Genomic DNA, 18,315 nt, shown 5'->3' with positions numbered 1-18,315 from the left:
TAAAACTTTAACGAATTTTTGATTAACAAACTCAAGGATTTCAAAGCGAGCAATGGCAACGTTATACAGAAAAAACATTTTTATCTCCAGCGCGCGAGACTCTGTACTCTTACTGATAATTTTTCAGCAGCTTAATGCGCGAAAATACTAGGCAAGATTATATTATGTTTTTTTAATGTTTTATAATTAGATACTATATATATTTTAAGGAGTTAAAAAAATAAAAAGTAAAAGCCTGACACAAATTTGCATAATGGTGCTGCAAGATTTTAAAATAATAGATCAAATACTCCTGTTTTTTACCTTTTAAGTGTTTGTGTGTTAATCTTATTTATTAAACATCACATTCTTCGCAGGTGGAGGACTACATTGTTCAGAATTCGTTTTTTACACTGCGAGGTACCTTCGCTTTTTTATAGTGCGAGTAATATCAATGTACATATCATACAGATTCTTCATTATTTAATTTCTTTAAAAATAATACAAGGCGGTCATATTTTGTGGCAGCAATTTGAAAAGTAATGTGCCGTTCATAGTGAATCAACGAAAAATCCCGTTTCGAAACCCCTTTTCTCTAATAATTAATTGAAACTTTAACTATCACCGTTGGATCTCTTTTTAAGATTTTCGCATTAAAGAACAATTTTTTCCTGCTAGGAGAAAATACAATGCATTTGAGTTGCATAAATACAGCGAATTCGTTCCTAAGACGAACGTCTCTGAAAGTGACTAGTATTTCTGAGAACATAAATGAACATAGGCACTGAAGATGGCTTCGCTAAGATAACCGCCTACATTGAAAATCAAAATCATCTGAAACCGTGAATGATCTGTTCAAAGAGGGTTTACTGATAATGAGATAAGGTTTTTAACTGTTGTCACAGATACATCTTCCCTTAAGGTAAAAACATTTGAAACAAAAATATCTTTCTAGAGAAGTTTCTAACAAAAAACTAGCTATAAAATTTTTATAAAAATTCAAGAAACAACACGATACTTCAGTTTTTAGTTTAAACATTGGAAATGCAAAAAGGCTCTTTCTTTTAATTAATATGTAGTCAGATTGAATTGTGTTGTTCAGGATTTTAAATTGAAAACTGTAGTAAGAAATTAAATTACGTTTTTCTCTTATTTTTAGCCCCAGAAGTGTTATTAATATTGAAAATCACTTTTTGTCCTCATCACTTTTTTTTGTCAGAATCTCATTTCAAATTGTTGCCACCAAATGCATTGGTATGTATTTCTTAAAAAATATTAAATACTGAACAATCTATATGTAAGCATGTATGTTCCTCTCACTGAGAAAAAACGACGGCATCTAGAGCCGCTGAATTTTTATTAGATCTAATCCTGCACCAAAGCATGGACACTGCGAAGTCGGACTTTTGAATTTCAAATTTGCTTTCGATTTATTTCATATTTTCTTCAAATTTAATGAATTTTTATTTCATAAACTCGATGATTTACAAGCGAGAAAGGGAAACACGAAACTCTTCGAAATAAAGCATTTTCATCTCCAGCTAGCCAAATTATTGCAGTCGGAAAAATGTAAGATAACTTTTGACCCACAAATTCGGCTATTTGAAAGCAATATGTTGCCTCTGCCTGAAATAGAATATTTATTATCTCAGCGTACCAGCGTGTTGCCATTCCGTAAAGCGTTAAATACTTGATTTTCAGATTTAATCTTTCTGTTACTGAATAGTAAGTCAAGTGATTGTAGAGCAATAACCGCAGTTCTTAAAAATAGTTTTTCGATTTTTTAATCTAATTGATGTAAATATAAAAATCCATTTAAATCATAAGATGTCTAGTTAGAAATATTCAATATTTTTATCAAATCGCATTAGCTGAAATCATTAAAATCATTGCATACTTTTTTCTTATTCATGATAAACCTTTTAGACGGCTGGCCTCTCAAGAGGTTACTTTTCTAGGAAATATTATAACGAATGCAAGGATAAAATGTATGTTAACTTCTAACACTCTATCGGAAATTCTAAAGATATGTCGTTTTTAAATATCGTATATTTTTATTGTTGAAGTTTATGTGACGTAAGTGCAAAGAAAGCGATGCTTAGTAATAAAGCTTAAAAAATTGTCTTACCAGGTGTCTATTTAAAGGTATATTATTGACCGGCGATGTTCAGCCAGGGCAAAAATACCTTAACAAATCCTTTGGTACGAGGCTAAAATCTAAATCCTTTCAGGTTTACCTCCTTTCTTTCCTCTTTTTTTAACCTAATTCGTTTTTTTGTGTGTTTCTTTTTTGTATACTCAATTTATCTATACATTTATTTATCGTATTTTAGCTCTGGGCCGACGAATAGCAAGAGCTGATAACTTTTATTTTGCATTTTTAAGGAATAAATTCTTCTGTAAACGACCAATGAAATGCTCTCATTGAAACGATACTTTCAAAATATAAATCCCGATATCAACCCAATTTAATTAAAAATACTTTTGTCGTGAATGAATTAGTTGACTTTTTGAACATCAAACCTGATTTCTATGTTATAACTATATTAGTGACAAAATATTTAATATTGGTATCAATAAATATCTTTCGATTCGCTAGCTATCAGCAATATCAGTAGCAATTTAGTTACAAATTAATTTTGATATTTAATTTTTTTATATGGAATATTAGAAAATGTATACGAGAATATTCAGAGAACTAGATTTCTGAAATTTAAAAAAAAAAAAAAAAATCGATTCACTCCCGTAGTGATTGTTTTCGTCTTATTAACAAAGATAAATCTTCGCAAACTACCTGCGAAAGTTACGTCGAACCTTTATCTTCTAATTGTTGAATTTTGTGCCAGGTTAATACAAGAAACGACCCATCAAGACAAAGTAAATACGAACTGATATTCAGAGTATGATTTCGCTCAGTCCGCTGCACATTCACTTTTGCTAATTATTTATGGATGATTTGAGACCTAAGAAGTAGAGACAATAATAATAACGGCCGAGATTCAGCTTAACGGAAGTAGAAATCAAGATATTATATACAGTAATGAATATTACTATGTATTTCTTAATGGAATGTAGGTTTCTTTTAAAGAATTAATATTGTGATAGCTGTGGTTTATTCATGATGATTTTCGCCTTGTTATGTTTTTACTGTTTGCGTTTTTCGAAAATTAAATTATTTGCATAATTTTATTAAATAATAATAGTCACATAATTAATAAAAAGGGGGAGAAATATAAAATATGCCAGGAAATATGATATTTATTTAATGACGTTGTGTGGTAGAAATCATTATTTTTTTAAACAATTCAGGAAGCTTAAGGGATGGGATCTTGTGACTGTAGTTTGTCTTTCTGTGATGCACTATTTTTGTCCACCAGCGGCCAAGCGGTAAAAGCTACTGAGCACTGGTAGTTCGATCCGGGGCACGTGCACCGGAGAACGGGCTGGCTGCATTGTTGTTTTCGTGGTTTTTTCCGATGTGTAACGTGTATGCGAGTTAGTTTTCTTTAAAAGTACCTCCACGGAGAATCTCTACCTTTACGTACAGTGCCTAACTACGTGCAATAAAATACCGATGACATAATAAAATACCTACGATGTAACAGAACAACTGTGCATGATGTAATAAAATACTTATGATGCACTACGCAAACTTTATGTGATTTAGGTACAGGTACTGGTAGAAGTGGATGTAGTCACCACATTTGACCATTGGTCGTACACAGAGGAAAAAAAAAAGGGCGAGAGACAGTTCTATATCTCCCGTTCTACCGGGCCGATTGACGAAATTCAAATTGCGTTTTTCATGTCTCGAAAGCGCGACTTAGTATTTATATATAGCAATACTCTAACACATGTATTTTGACACAAAAACGGACTTTTTCAGAAATACCATATAAATTTTTTTCCATATTTCGATTTTACAACTCAAATTATGCCTAGATATTGAATTTTGTAATTTTTGGCGAGAAATTTAAAAACTTATCTTGGCGGATTTTTTTCATTTTGCCCCAAGAATAATTCACTTGGCGGAATTCTTAATTTATACTAAAATACTTATTTTCCTTTTTCTACATTGATGCACGAGAGGAAAAAGGTTCATCGTTCATTCTTTCAAATAATTTTATCAAAGTGCGCAAACCACATTTTTGTTATTATCGCTTATATTAAATACGCCAAATTTCAAAACGCGCCAAAATGTAACTTCACGTACATCTTAGGAAATTTTGAATAAAAAACTCTAGTTTTTTGCAGGTATGTTTAGAAATACATTTCCTTGAAGATGACGTTAAAAAGTTTGTAGGTTATAAGAAATAATGCTTTTCGAAAAATTTATAAAAATTATTTAAAAACACAAATTTTAAAAATAAATCATATAATATGGGCGAATTTTATTTGGAATGAACCTAAATTTGAAATTCTGGAAGAAGGAATGAAATAAGTTTAATAAGAAAAGAGATATCATTGAGGAGCTAAAATTTTGAGAGCTAATTTTTGAGAAACTTCTCGTGTGATTTTTACTAAACTTGACAGTTTGCCATAATTTGAGTCGTAAAATCGAAACATGGAAAAAAAATTAAACTCTAAATTTGCGAGCAGTTTGTAGCAAAAACTTCACAACGGAATTGCATGAAAATTGTGCAATGGCAGAATGAATGATGGGGATTTTATCGATGAAAAAAAAATGAGTTCCAAAAATCATCCCTAGGTGGTACCATAGGTTTATTGAGAACATAAAAATAATCTGCAAAATTGGAAAAAAATGGCATGTTATTTCAGAAAATGTCTGATTTTGTGTCACAATACCTATACTAGAACAATGCTATATACGTATCTATAAATCTATTACGTATGCTAAGTCGCGCTTTCGAGACATGAAAAAGGCAAGCTGAATTTCTTCAATCGGCTCAGTAGAACAGGAGATATAGAACTGTCCCATTTTTTTCGCATTTTACCTCCCGCAGCCCTAACAGTGAAGTTCCGCCCCATACTTAAAGTTGAGGACCCCGAGGAGGAGGGTGTGAGTCTCCCTCCCTCTACTCTTATCGTCAACCTCTTGAAAGGACGTTTGGCTCTCCTTATACTTTGAGTGTCCCCTTGCCGCGCAGACATTACGGACTTACAAATACCCATACTTTCTCTGGGCTTCGAATCCGGACCCATCGGTAAGGGCAATCAGCGTCACTGATCACTATATCATTTGGACGACTATGCAATTCAAGTACAGTGATATAGCATGTCATTGCGTGTATATACTTGCAATAGCCCACATGTGAACCTTCTTTGGGATGTTTCGCAATGAAGTGTGCTGTGAGCGGAGGAGTACTATTATTCATAAATATGAAAGTTCTGACCATTGTTGCAATAATTGGATGAACATACGAGTGTAGAAATTTGGCCTAGACGTTTTGACAACAGTGGCGGATTCTTTTGCACGGCATTGTTCTTTTTATGCAACACAATCAAGCGATAGTATGTATTGTGCCATTCATATATCAAAACTAGTAGAGATTTTCTAAGATAAGCAGAATTTCCCCTCATGCCAAGTAATCCCTTTTATATCTTTCACAAATATTTCAGTATACCTTGGAATGTATATTTTGAACCTTCAAATTTTATAAGGTATTTCTTCCGCCTTCTTAGCATGCCTTCGTGGTGTGCACGCTCGACGCGTATTCGAGAGGTCTATGGTTCGAGTCCCGTTGGCATATACGCATTCTCTACCGCGCCACGGCATAGGAAAAAATCCGTCCTCGTGATTGGATACTGCTGACGTGCGTTGTATTTTTTTTTTTTTTTTGCCGATGACGCTTTTTACAGCACTGAAGTATGGCGAAATTAAAATAAAAAATTAAGTGCTTTTTTTAATGGAGGGAAAAATCAGTATTTTTTCTAGTGCGCTCACTGCGTGTGTATTAATATTAAATACAGGGAGTTTTAACAGATGTATTCTTAATTTAAAAGCCTTCATATGAAAGGTTTTGTGATTATTAATTCATTGTTTCATGTTCATTAAACATAGATAATTTGTAGATGCAATCTCCGAAAGTCAGTTTTTGCAAACAGCAAAAACGTTGGGAGCTAACATAATGCACAGTAAATTCACGATATAGTAGAAAGTCTGAAAAAGTAAAATTTATTTTTGAAGTTAGACGACTATAGGTTTGGAACACAGAATAGTGTATAAATTGAATACTTCCCATAAACATGTACTTTATATGAATATTGCCCATTTTTTTAATCTGTAAAATCTTTTATACCTTTGCATAAAAAAAGTGTTTATCCGAGAAGAAAGTTTCTTTTCTCGTACACGTGTATTCAGCGAATATACTGAATGTACTTTTTTCTTTCATTTAAAGCAACAGAATATTAGAAGTTTGAAAGACGTGGATGTTAACATGGAAATAACATACACAGTTGCAAAGGAAATATTTTGTGCAATGTGAAAGGAACAGAATGCAACAAAATTTCAATAATAATATACTTGCTAGCACATATGCTTTTACATTTGAATCTAGATCGTCGTATAATACAATATTGTACTTTGTTTTTTGCAGTAAATTTATCTACTTAGAATCTGCCATCTGCAGAAGGCTACATGTCAATCGTTTCGTCTGGCATTATTATTCAAAGAATACAAATAATTTTCACTCTTCTGTATCACTCATGCGCGTTATTCAACGAAAACAAAACTATAAGAATCCTGCTTAAACGTCATTACGCCGAGAGACAATGATGCCATCGGAAAGTATGTCAAATTACAAGTACGGATTTTTCTCTATGCGTGTGGCGCGGTACAGAATGTTTATATGCGTCCCAGCGAGGGCATTGCTCGTTTTTCATTTTTCCTGCTTCCAAATAACTTAACGTCTCTACAACTTTTATTTATAGAAAGCATTATCAGCTTTGCTGTGAAGGAAAATCTTTTCTCTTTTATCTATAACGCTCCTATTTATTGTTGAAATTGTATTCCATTAAAACTAGAAATTGTAATTTGGAAAAAAAAAATTGGAAACAAATACGGAACTAGTAAAGATTCCTGTATCCAGTTTGCTTATGTTTGCTATAACGTCCACAGGGATTGAATTATGTGTGAATGTACTTTTGTAATTATTTGCATAATAAATCAAAATTACTATTTTGATTTATCTTCTTTACACAGACCACAAATGAATTTACATAAGAGACACATACACAGAATTTAATATGAAATTTTCTTCTTCATAATTTTGTAGATTTTATAAATAGAAACATCTTATCCTGCTTCCTGCATGTTTTAATAAATAAATGATAAGAAACACTAAATTTGATGTACTATAAAAACGTCACTAAAGTTCTAAAGACATAAATAAGAAGTTTGCTTGTTCCTTGGCTTCATTTTTGTGACGTTATGCTTACACAATCTATTCTAATCTTCTTGAACTAAACCAAACCATCACTGAAATAAGAATGCAACAGTAAACTAATTGTATTATTTAATCAGATATTTTTCTTTAGGTTCGTTATCATTTACGTAATCTTTTAGGAGACAAAATATAAGATATTCTACACTTTTCAAAGCTTCAATTTATTGCAGTACTTTCATTATTATTTCATAATGTGTCCTTAATTAAAATTTTTACAATAATAATAATAAAATGATTATTGTTATTATTTTAAGTAGGCACGCATTGGAGAATAATACTAAAAATATAAAAATACTATATATTAAAAAATAATAATAAAAAAATTCTTATTATTATTTTAATCTAAACTAAATTTATTATTTAATAAAATAGTTTTTTTTTCAAATTCATTAGCCTTAATGTAATGTAATAAGAAAAGAAATATGAGATATTCTACTCTTTTTAAACCTTCCAGTATTGCGGTATTTTCAATAATATTCCACAGTGTGTATTTCCTTAAAATGGCAGTTATAATAAGTTTTTCATTTTTCCCGGAAATTTATCTGCAGTTTATAAAACTTTTCACATTCTTGGAAAAAGATGTTAAATTTTCATGCCCAGGCTTATAATAATCTAGCAGATCACCCTATGGTTCTAACGAAATGAAAGTTGTGTAGCAAACGTCACATTTCACTTTAATGGTTAAGTTTCTTTAGTAACGCCAGGGATTGGTTTTATTGGTTAGCAACAAAACTAGCTCTATAAGATGAAAATCACAAGCGGAGCAACAGTAAGCCATAGTAAAATTACCCGAGTCGTCCCAACGTCTCCTGCTGTGATTACGGTTTAGCAGCAGTGTATCCACAAGTGGGGGGAGAAAATTAGTTGGGTTAGTCTACAACAGGAGTTCTCAACTTTTTTCGCCCATGAACTCCTTTCACTATTACTAGAAGATCGTTCCCATCTCCTTTATAAACCTCGAAAAGTAAATTAATACATTTATCTAGGTTTAGATGATTTTTCAACGTGTTTTATAAATTAAACAGCAAAATGTGTAGAATATGTTGAAAAATACCAAAACTTGGATAAAAATATCATTTCTATATTCATAAACTAAATTCTTAACAAACAAATAAAAACATATGCCATTCTCCTATCCCTGAAACGTATGAAATTTTTCCCAAGGGGGAATTAAACCCTCGATGAGGAAACCTAGTTTGGACGGTTCATAGTCTCCACGTCACTCATTCTGTGCTCGTTAACAGAACATCGCTCGTTTAGAAAGTCTTTTTTTTTTTTTTTTTTTTTTTTTACATTTCGCTTTGCTCGTTATGCGAATCACTCGTTTGCTCGTTAAACGAAGTTTGACTGTATTTATATACGGGCATTTTTAAATAAGGTGGTCACGGCGCTATGCTAATTAAGCATATAATAGAGAGATAGCTCATTCACTCATTTACTCTTTTCAGGAAATTTCGATATCATGGACACATAACCAATACCATATCCTCCACGAAATCTTTTAATAATATAACGCCATTTTCAGGTGCTCTTATTGTTTGAGAAAATGTGTAATAATGGATAATTTGAAAACAGCAACTGAATCTTGAACCACAGTTGATGTATTGGGTGGTAGATATATCAAATTTCTATTTTAATTTAAACTGTTCATATGAACAGGATGCCCAGTAAGCTCAGTTCATAATGATGCTCAGAGCCCACCAGCGGCAGAGCGGTAAAGTCGCTGAACACTGGTAGTTCGGTCCGAGGTTCGAATTCCGCGAACGGCCTAGCTGCATGGGTGTTTTCGTGGTTTTCCCCATGTGTAACGTGTATACGAGCCGGTTTCCCTTAGAAAGTCCTCCACGAAGGCATCCCTCCCTTAGGCAGATAGCCCTAGTGTGCTTTGCCACAATTAAATACACACACACACATATGATGCTCAGGATGCTCAGTTCATATGAACAAGATGTCAAACCTAGTTTCTCAAGTGGGTAAGATAGTTTAGCGTGAAGGCTGCAAGGGAAAAAATAGCCATTTTCATACTTAATGATGCATTCAAAAAGTGAGTAAATGCATTAAATCTTCCCTAATATTGTACTTCTTTAAAAATAGAAGATATAGAGTCATTACGTATTTCAGATAAAGGAGAGATGAAAAATGAGCAATGCCTTCCCCGGAACTCGAACCACGGACCTCTCGATACGCGCTGAGAAACAAGGAAGATTTGCAATACCCGATTCGAACAGCGGTCCTTCTAATGCTAGCCGGACGTGTTATGCAGTTACACCACGAAGGCAGGCTATAAGAAGGGAGAAAATACCTTGCAAACATTCCCTTTTAAAGGGAGATTGGAGAGGAAGGGATTCAGTCGTCAAATCTTATTGGCGACGAATTATACTCAACCGCCTTTTAGTTTGGCTGCTACTTGCAAAGACTTTTTAGGGTTTTCCAGTGTTTGGAAACTGAAGAAATCAGTAATATCCCTTTCCGGGATTCTAACTTTTTGATTACGCGTCGGACGTGCTTCCCAATCACATCACGAAGGCACTCGGAATGAAGGGAGAAAATACCTTATAAATCTTTAAAATAAGGACTCACACTATGAACTCAGTAGCATTGAATTTCTGCTAATTTAATGTACTAATTGTTTTTGTAAAGACACGTTCAAAGAGTCCTTTATAGCACCCAGGGTTGTATATATGTTTCGGTATTTAGTGAAATTACAGTCTTTATTAATATATTATAAATATTATTAATATATTATTGAATGCACAAATCCATATAAATTTAATAAAATTTACTCTTATCACAAGAAAAGTAACAAAACGCTAGGTTTTTCTCAAAGATATCCGTATAATATCACACAGTAATTATTAAAACGTTGAATAGAAGACAATCCAAAGTGCAGAGAAAGTTAATCCGATCTCAAAATTACAATAGCTAAGTAAACAACAACAGAACTGAACTGAGATCTTTTTCTCTGGCGTTTTAAAGCTTTTTAATCGGTCACGAGAATGTTCTGGTAATTTCTCTGTTCATCTCGAGATTTCTGGAAAGCAAAAGAATAGAATTATGATATATCTATTTATTAAATGTTAAATGCGCGTGCTCCTGAGCTTTTACGGCGACAAAAACCGCAACAATATTATTTTTTTAAAAGAAACCTACACTCCGATAAGGATATGTGTAATATTAGCATTACAATGTCTTATAAGCCATTTTGATTTTCTTTACTGTTATTTAAAAATTGTCCGTTCTTAATGTTTTCTTTGCTAATCCTTAGACTTTAAATCGGCCATAAATAATCACAGAAGGGGAAAGGACACCTTAATTAGCGATATCGTAGACTGAATCTCGTTCGCGTTTTCTTCCTGTGATGAGTCGGTTGTTGCATTGAGCTGGCATGAAGTTCAAAAAGGGAAAGTTTCGGTGTGACCTTTCAAGGTAATTTGTGAGAAAACGAAACAAATCACTACGTAGACGAATCCGCTTCAAAATTTAAAGGAGCTCATTCTCTGAACGCATTGAAGAAGAAAAAAAAAATTACGTGAAATCTTTTTAAAATTTCCAGGACCTGGCGCTAAAAAGTTGGGGGGGGGCAGGATATGAGAGGAAATATGGTATAATTGTTTTTGCTATTTTCTCGAGATGAGTGAAGGACCGCATAAAATGAGTTAAAGGCTGCTTTCCTGCCCAGAGCATTGTCCAGTAATAACTTTGATGCAGCATCTTTTTGTATGTAAATTCGTTCTTGTATTCATTTTTCAAACAGCCTAGTTTTACCTATGTTAAATAACTATTCTGGTAAATAATCTTCATTTTCAGAATTTCTTTCTTTCTTTTCTTTTTTTTTTTTTTTTTTAAATTTTTCTCTCAAAATTTCCAGCAACTCCAGCAACTTCGGCAACAAATCAGAACTAGAAGCTTTTGATCTTATGCGTACATTATGTAAATTATATTAAATTTCAAAGTCTTAAAATCAATTTTTGTTAACGTTAAAACGTTGCTGCGCCGAAAAATAAGCTATGTGACCTTTGCCAATATTTGCCTTTTTCATTATTTGTGTTTTGTGGTAAGTTGTTGAATAGTCCAAAGATATACATTATTAAACAATAATAGCATTATATTAATTTTGTACTAGTAATTAATATCAATTTAAGATAATTTATTAACTAGTTTAGTTAGTTTAATAACTAGTTTAGATAATTTATTAATATGAGGGACGCCCAACCGAAATAGCGGGACGCTGACTACCATACCATAAGGCTCGGATTCGAATCCCCGGCATGGGCACTCTAAATATGCGTCAAGCCGAAAGTCCTCTCGAGGACATGATGGTAGGCTCAAGGCTCATGCCGACGACAGGTGCAATCTTGCACTCTTGCCACAGTGAATTTCGTGGGCTTGTGCTGATGTTACTGTCAGACAAGTGAAATAAGTCACAATAATAACATTTATCTTTCACATCATTGATCTCAAACTCAGTTTGCATGCTAGCCGAATGCCCGATCAAAAAAAAAAAAAAAAAAAAAAAAAAAAAAAAAGCTGATGGGAGAGAGTTAAAAAAATTTTAATAAAATTAAAGAAATTTTTATTTATAAAATAAAAAATATTTTAAATAAATTTTAAGTTCAGCCTACTAAATATATATTCAAACATACATAAACGATAAGTTACGACGAGATACCGGCGAGGTTGATAAGCATTTTAATTTTTTTTCAATTTACTCTCCTCCGGGAAGTAAACCAGACTCTTCTTTCCTTGATGTCTCAAGTAGATGTGTCTTCACTGGGCATTTCGATGCACACTGACCTGATTGAGAACATAGCAGTAGGAACCGTGCAGGTGAGGCAGTTGAAGAGTTATTTAATTCCAGACCTTTTTGATCTAGTATACAATCAGGATCCCATTCGCATTATAAAGGCACGAAAGCGACACTAGATTTACTTTTAGTAATCTCGATCTTAGTCACTCTTGCAAACGTAAGATACTTGAAGAACCTGGCCCCCGGCTACTGTTCTGTTGCTGCACAGTTTGCCTTTCTTTTCCTCGTTTCGATGAACCCACGTCTAAGATGTCTTGGAACTTAAGGTCAATTGAATATAAACTATAATAATAATATCTCAAAGAGAAAAAGTTCAAACTTATTTCATATCTTAAATCTAAAGTAAACCTGACAAACATTTTGTTGGTTACAACTTTGTTATTCAAAGATACTGATGGCTAAATAATAAATTTTCAAATTAACATTTATTTAAATAGTTCTGACTTGTTTAATTAATCATAAGCAATTTAATTTAAATTAAAAATAAACAAATTCAAGTGTTCAGAGAACATTTTCAAAATGAGACAGTGAGTTTAGTAAATTTTTCATCGACGCATGAATAAAAATAGATATGTTTTTATGTAAAAACTTCTTTATTTCAATTGCAGCGATAACGTTCCGATTTTCATAAAGTTTGCAGCCTTGGAGAGAAATTGTTAGAAATTATCTTATCACAGATACTAATTATCACAGATACTAGATGCTCATTGGTCAATCAGGTTCTTACTAATTTTCAATGGTGAAAAAAACTCTTCCCCTATAATTATACTCCCAAAGTTATTTTTAGTGCAATAATTCGTAGTTGAGCTTATTTATTACTTTCCCGAAAATACTATAATAGCGAAAGATTTTAATTATCAAATTTAAAAGGAAATATCCATTTTGACCGCTCCCGAATCCCTACTGGCAATTTTTGTTTTGTGATGACTGTATTTACGGACAAAATAAAGGACTTTTTGTTCCAAAGCGGATTTAAAATATATTTTTTTTCGTGACCCATCTGTATATACGTACGTATGCATTTATCTCGCATTACTCTAAAACGATTACTTATAGAGTGTTGAAATTTTGATTATGGGTCTGCTATAAAATGTATATTATGTGGGCACTTCCCTTTTTCATTCAGTCGGCTGTGCCAGAAGTGCTTATATACTCACTACATTTACCGTCTTGAAAGTCCTTACCGGACCTTTTTTTTCGCAATCGTTGCTCGTAGTCATATATTTCCAAACACAGAAGTGTTTTAAATGGCAAAAATAATGAAATTTAAAAAAATTGACTTTCGACAAATAAAGAAATCTAACTTTTAATGCTGTCTCCTGGTTACTATATTTGGAAAAGTTTTAATACTCGTTATAAAATAATAAAGATACAAGAACCCCAACGACAAAAATTAACCGGCATATTAATTTCAAAATTTACGGTTTTTGATATCGTTTTCAACTTCTTTTGCAGGATAGATTAATTAAGTTAGAATAATGCCAGGAAATAAGTTTAAAGGGACTGCAGTGACAAAAATGTGCATAACTTGATAGGCCGTACAAAGAAGTCATGTTGTGTCTACATCAGATTATTTTTTGATATAAGTACAACAATAGTATCTTCAAATGTTTTACTAAAATTTATAACACTGTAAATTAAATAGTTCCATTTATAGATTTTTCTGACACGATAGTCATGTTCATTTTTAATGGTAATGAAAATAATGTATACTCGTACTTAATCTCTACGATGATGAAATCTCTACGATGCCGTATTTGCTACGAATACATAACTGCAATGTATTCACAGGCCGTATAAAATTGCTTTGTGAGCCGCATGCGTGCCGCTTGCCGCCATTTTCAGACCACTGTTTTACATTATAATGCGAATAATTTAAAATTATAAAGTGGCATCCGAAACATCTACATTGGGCCTTGACTCTTCAATTAAAAGTGTACTTTCAAAGATGGAAAAAAAAATACACGAATTTGAATATTTTACTTATATTAGAGATCTCTACACTTTTCGTGAGTGCATTATACACAGAACGTTCATATAGTGCAAACTGGGAATGCATTCTGGTTTTTCGCTATTTGATCATTTTCAAAATTTTTCATTTTCATTTTCACGGATTTTATTTGTCTGAAACAAAACGAAATAAACTAAATTTCAAATGACAATATTTATCAATTATTGAACGAGTATTTGCAATCAGAATGTATCAAAAGAAGACTGGACACTGTCTATTTATTGGTTAACAGTACACATAGTTTAAAAACTAGTCAAAATACTTCTTAAATACTCTTATTAACACTTTCAGCTCAAACACCTTTCATAAAAATTCTCATGTTGTATCCCAAACGTAATTATCCCAAATGTGATTCCAAATATAAGCATAGGAACAGGGAGACCTCATTCGGTACTGCTCTTCTGTTATCGGGAGCGCATTCAGATATGTGTGTTTGTATGTATGGATGGATGGATGTGTTCATGTATGCAATGTATATATGCATGTATGGATGGATGTGTTCATGTATGCAATGTATATATGCATGTACGTATGTATGTGTGTGTATACACAAACACATTATATACACATACATACATACACATACATGTACATACATACATATTTTTCTGAATCCGATCCCGATAACAGAAGAATACCGGCCGCATCAAAAATTAGTTTTAATTTTTTACCTAAAATTAATTATTTCTTTTATTTGACATGGCCAAACATGATAAAGTTTCCTCATTTAAAAGACTTCTGTAATTAGTGTTATTTTTTTTTTAACAGAATCGCGGGCACTGGCTTATTCAGCATTGATCACACCTAAGGCCAGAAGTTGTGGCCGTAAATTGTGGAGGCACCTAACAGACGGCCACTGCTGCTTCCTATGAAAGGACGGAGAGTTACAATTATACCTTCTCAGGGATTTGAACCCGGACCCTTCAGTATCGCAGTAAGCTTTCCTAACCATTATACCGTCTGCGGTGCCTGTAATTGGAGGTATATTGCTAAAATAAAGGCAAGGTAAGGGGTATGCATATACTTTTTGTACTTCCAGCTACAATAAACAAAGAAACGTGCATTGTAGATGTTATAGCAATCCCATGCACAATATTTCAAAGCTATAGGGTAATTCTTTTCTTAATTATGCGAGATACATACGTACGTACGTAAGTTTAGACATCACGAAAATATCCCTTTTGAATGCACTTTAAATCTGTTTTAAACCGGATTTGGAAAAAAGGCCTTTATTGTGTCCGTACGTAAAGACGTCAGGCAAAAAATGTCAAAATGGATTCGGGAATGGTCAGAATGGATATCGTTGAAATATGATAACCAAAATTTTTCGAGATTCCAGAACTCCCTTTACTTCATCCAACAAAGTAAGAATTTAGCATAGTTTTCTATTTATAATAATAACTTCTTTCTTCTTCGTAAAGTAATAACTTCTTAATATATAATTTGTGATAAAATACTTTTATACTATAAGAATAACTCAGTCGTAATGTATCCATGTCTCTTATAGCTTAGAATTTGCATCAGTAAATGCGTATAAACCCATGTAATTTTATTGGTTCCTTTCATTTAGAATAGAATGAAGAATTTCAAAATTGCTTAATTTATATAATTAACTGGGAGAAATTCAAATAAAAAGTTTCATTAAATTATGAAAGATGGTACAATTGTCCCATTTAAAAAAATTACAACTGAAAAATAGAATTCAATTCAAAAACACAGTGAATTCTCTCTTTTCGCTCTCTTCTCTAAGATGACCACATATAGAAGTGGCCAGTTCTTCTGGGAACATAAATAACCATCGTTATTATTCAACTTAACTGTAAGCACCTTCAATAAATTCCTACCATCATTCACCAAGAAAATATTTTAAACTACAGTATACATATATTTGACTTAATGCGTTGAAATAATTACATGATGTGCTGAAAATATAAAGCATTTAAAAAAGATGAGTTGTAAAATTATACGAACGTATTTTTACGTTTCCTTGTACAATAAATAATTTTTTGTTATATCAATTTGCAGAAAATGTTTATTTTTTAAAATAATACTGTAATACCTTTTATTAAATTGAATTAATTTAAAATTTTAGTTTTTTTTTAAGATTCTCTAAATAAGAAAATATTTCAAATTAACTAATTATTCTAGTAGATATGAAGAAATACTAGTATAACGCGCAATTTTTTAAAAATTTCTTTTGTTTTGTTAAAAATAAGTTTTCTCTTTTATCAAATCAATAGAATGTTATGTTCCTATAGTGATTTAAATCAGGTCATCTATTCAACACTAGAAACATTTAACATTAATGAGCTAAACTAAGACATATTTTTCAGAAAAGTAAATACAGAAAGATAATAAAAAAACTTTAAAAAAATGTATTAAAATAAATAAATACTTTTAATATTGCATAATACAATTTAAAATAAACTTTGAGTTAAAATTATTTCAAACCTCGAAGTTTAACTTCTGTTTGGATTATTTATTAATATACTGCTGAGATCAATATACTTCATTTTTTCAGATTAATTTAAGAAGAGTTAATTTATTATTATTATTCATGTGCGTCAGTTTATTTATTAATAAAAACTTTTATTTAACTGTCTTGAAAAAATTTAGTTTTCTGCAATAAGAATGAAAACATAGTTAAGAATTGTTTTAAACAACTTTTAAACGCAAAGGGTTAGCTGTTTGTACGAATTAAACTGAGTAAATTAAAACTGAAAAAGTTACCTAAATATTTTGTATTTATATAATGCAAAGGCGAAATCTTACATCGGATACGTTCGCAAATTTAGTTGCTTTAAAAAAAATTTCAGTTTCTTATAATAGCTACGAAAATTTCTATTTTCTTTTCAAAACTTAAACAGAAATATTTTCCCAACAAATTGATAATCAGATGTGAATATAAATGTAAAATCAGATCAGGTAATCAGATGTGTGTAAAATATATCACAAATGAATTATTTTTTTAAAAAATTGATTTAATTTAGTAAACAAATAAATTCAGCGGTGTGACATGCTATGATATCGTCTCAACTCACCTGTTTCTTCAGATCCTTTCCTTACACTCAATCGCGTTGAAAATGTTGGCCAGTTTGTGAAAACCTTGAGCTTTTATTAATAGCGCCAAAGGCGCAAGTTTGGCTTCGATCACTTCCACCCACGCATTAACATGCGGACAACGGAAACTTGGACTCTCATATTTGCAGCGCTTGGCGATGTTTATCGTACAGATTTTTGTGTGATTTAGTTTCCCTTTCGGTTTGTTCTTTCTTCTCTTAACGCATCTGAGAAGCGATCAGCCAGTTGACAGTGGGTAGTAATAATGTTTCTTCTTAGTCACTCAGTTGACTGAAAGGCGGTGGAAAAAGAATCAATCATCATTTCGGAAACAATTTTCACACGCGCAAACGTAAACAGAAATAAGAATCATTTTCTTTTTGAATAAACATGTCGTAACTTTTAAAATTTAATGACAGATGCAACAGGTCGTATGGTAACTTGACATTAAAATTAAGAAAATTCAGGTTTAGATATGCTTGATTTTAAAAGAATGCGCATCTGGAAAATCTGTCATTTACAATAAATATAGGTCATTTTGCTTGATTTTTGAAGTACAGTTACTTTTGCCTGGTTTCTCCACACGCACAGAAATGTGCCTTTAAAACGAACGGCAATCGAAAATTCATTTCCTAATTTTAAAATCTGTATTCTTGTTATTGAAAAAACAACCCACCAGTGAAAAACCCAATAAACCCTCAGTGGGTTGAAAAACAACCCACTGAGTACTGGTATTTCGATCCAGGTATAAATCCGGCCAACGGGTTGGCTATGCGGACGTTGTTGGGCTTTTCCCAATGTGTAACTTGAATATAAGCCCGTTTTCCTTAGAAATTCCTTCTACAAGGCATCTTCTCCTTTTATATGAATATGGTATAACCTTGGATTTTTTGTATTTAAATAACCCAACCAAATCTATTGAAACAACGTAATAGTGGTCGAGTGGAAACAGCTAGGTCAAAAGCGAATTTATAGGTTCACAAATGCGAGGGTTCTCTCATTCCAAAGGGCCTCCAAATCAATTTCCGAATTCAAAGAAAAGCAGTGACAAA

The 18,315-nt window shown here is 32.2% G+C and overlaps 1 protein-coding gene across 1 annotated transcript in view; it reads right to left on the bottom strand.

The window, feature by feature from the left end:
* LOC118183589 (venom nerve growth factor 1-like) overlaps window positions 1-17,353 on the bottom strand; it is a 110,758-nt gene extending 93,405 nt beyond the window's left edge. Inside the window, exon 1 of the mRNA XM_085826104.1 lies at window positions 17,245-17,353. The gene's annotated coding sequence lies outside the window, so the exon portion shown is untranslated. The remainder of the gene's footprint in view (window positions 1-17,244) is intronic.
* Window positions 17,354-18,315: the final 962 nt, after the last annotated feature.

The sequence above is a fragment of the Stegodyphus dumicola genome, chromosome 10, assembly GCF_044657685.1.
Source record: "Stegodyphus dumicola isolate Sdum_Otavi_A_Nest chromosome 10, ASM4465768v1".
Classification (NCBI taxonomy): domain Eukaryota; kingdom Metazoa; phylum Arthropoda; class Arachnida; order Araneae; family Eresidae; genus Stegodyphus; species Stegodyphus dumicola.
This window is presented reverse-complemented; position numbering and strand designations above follow the sequence as displayed.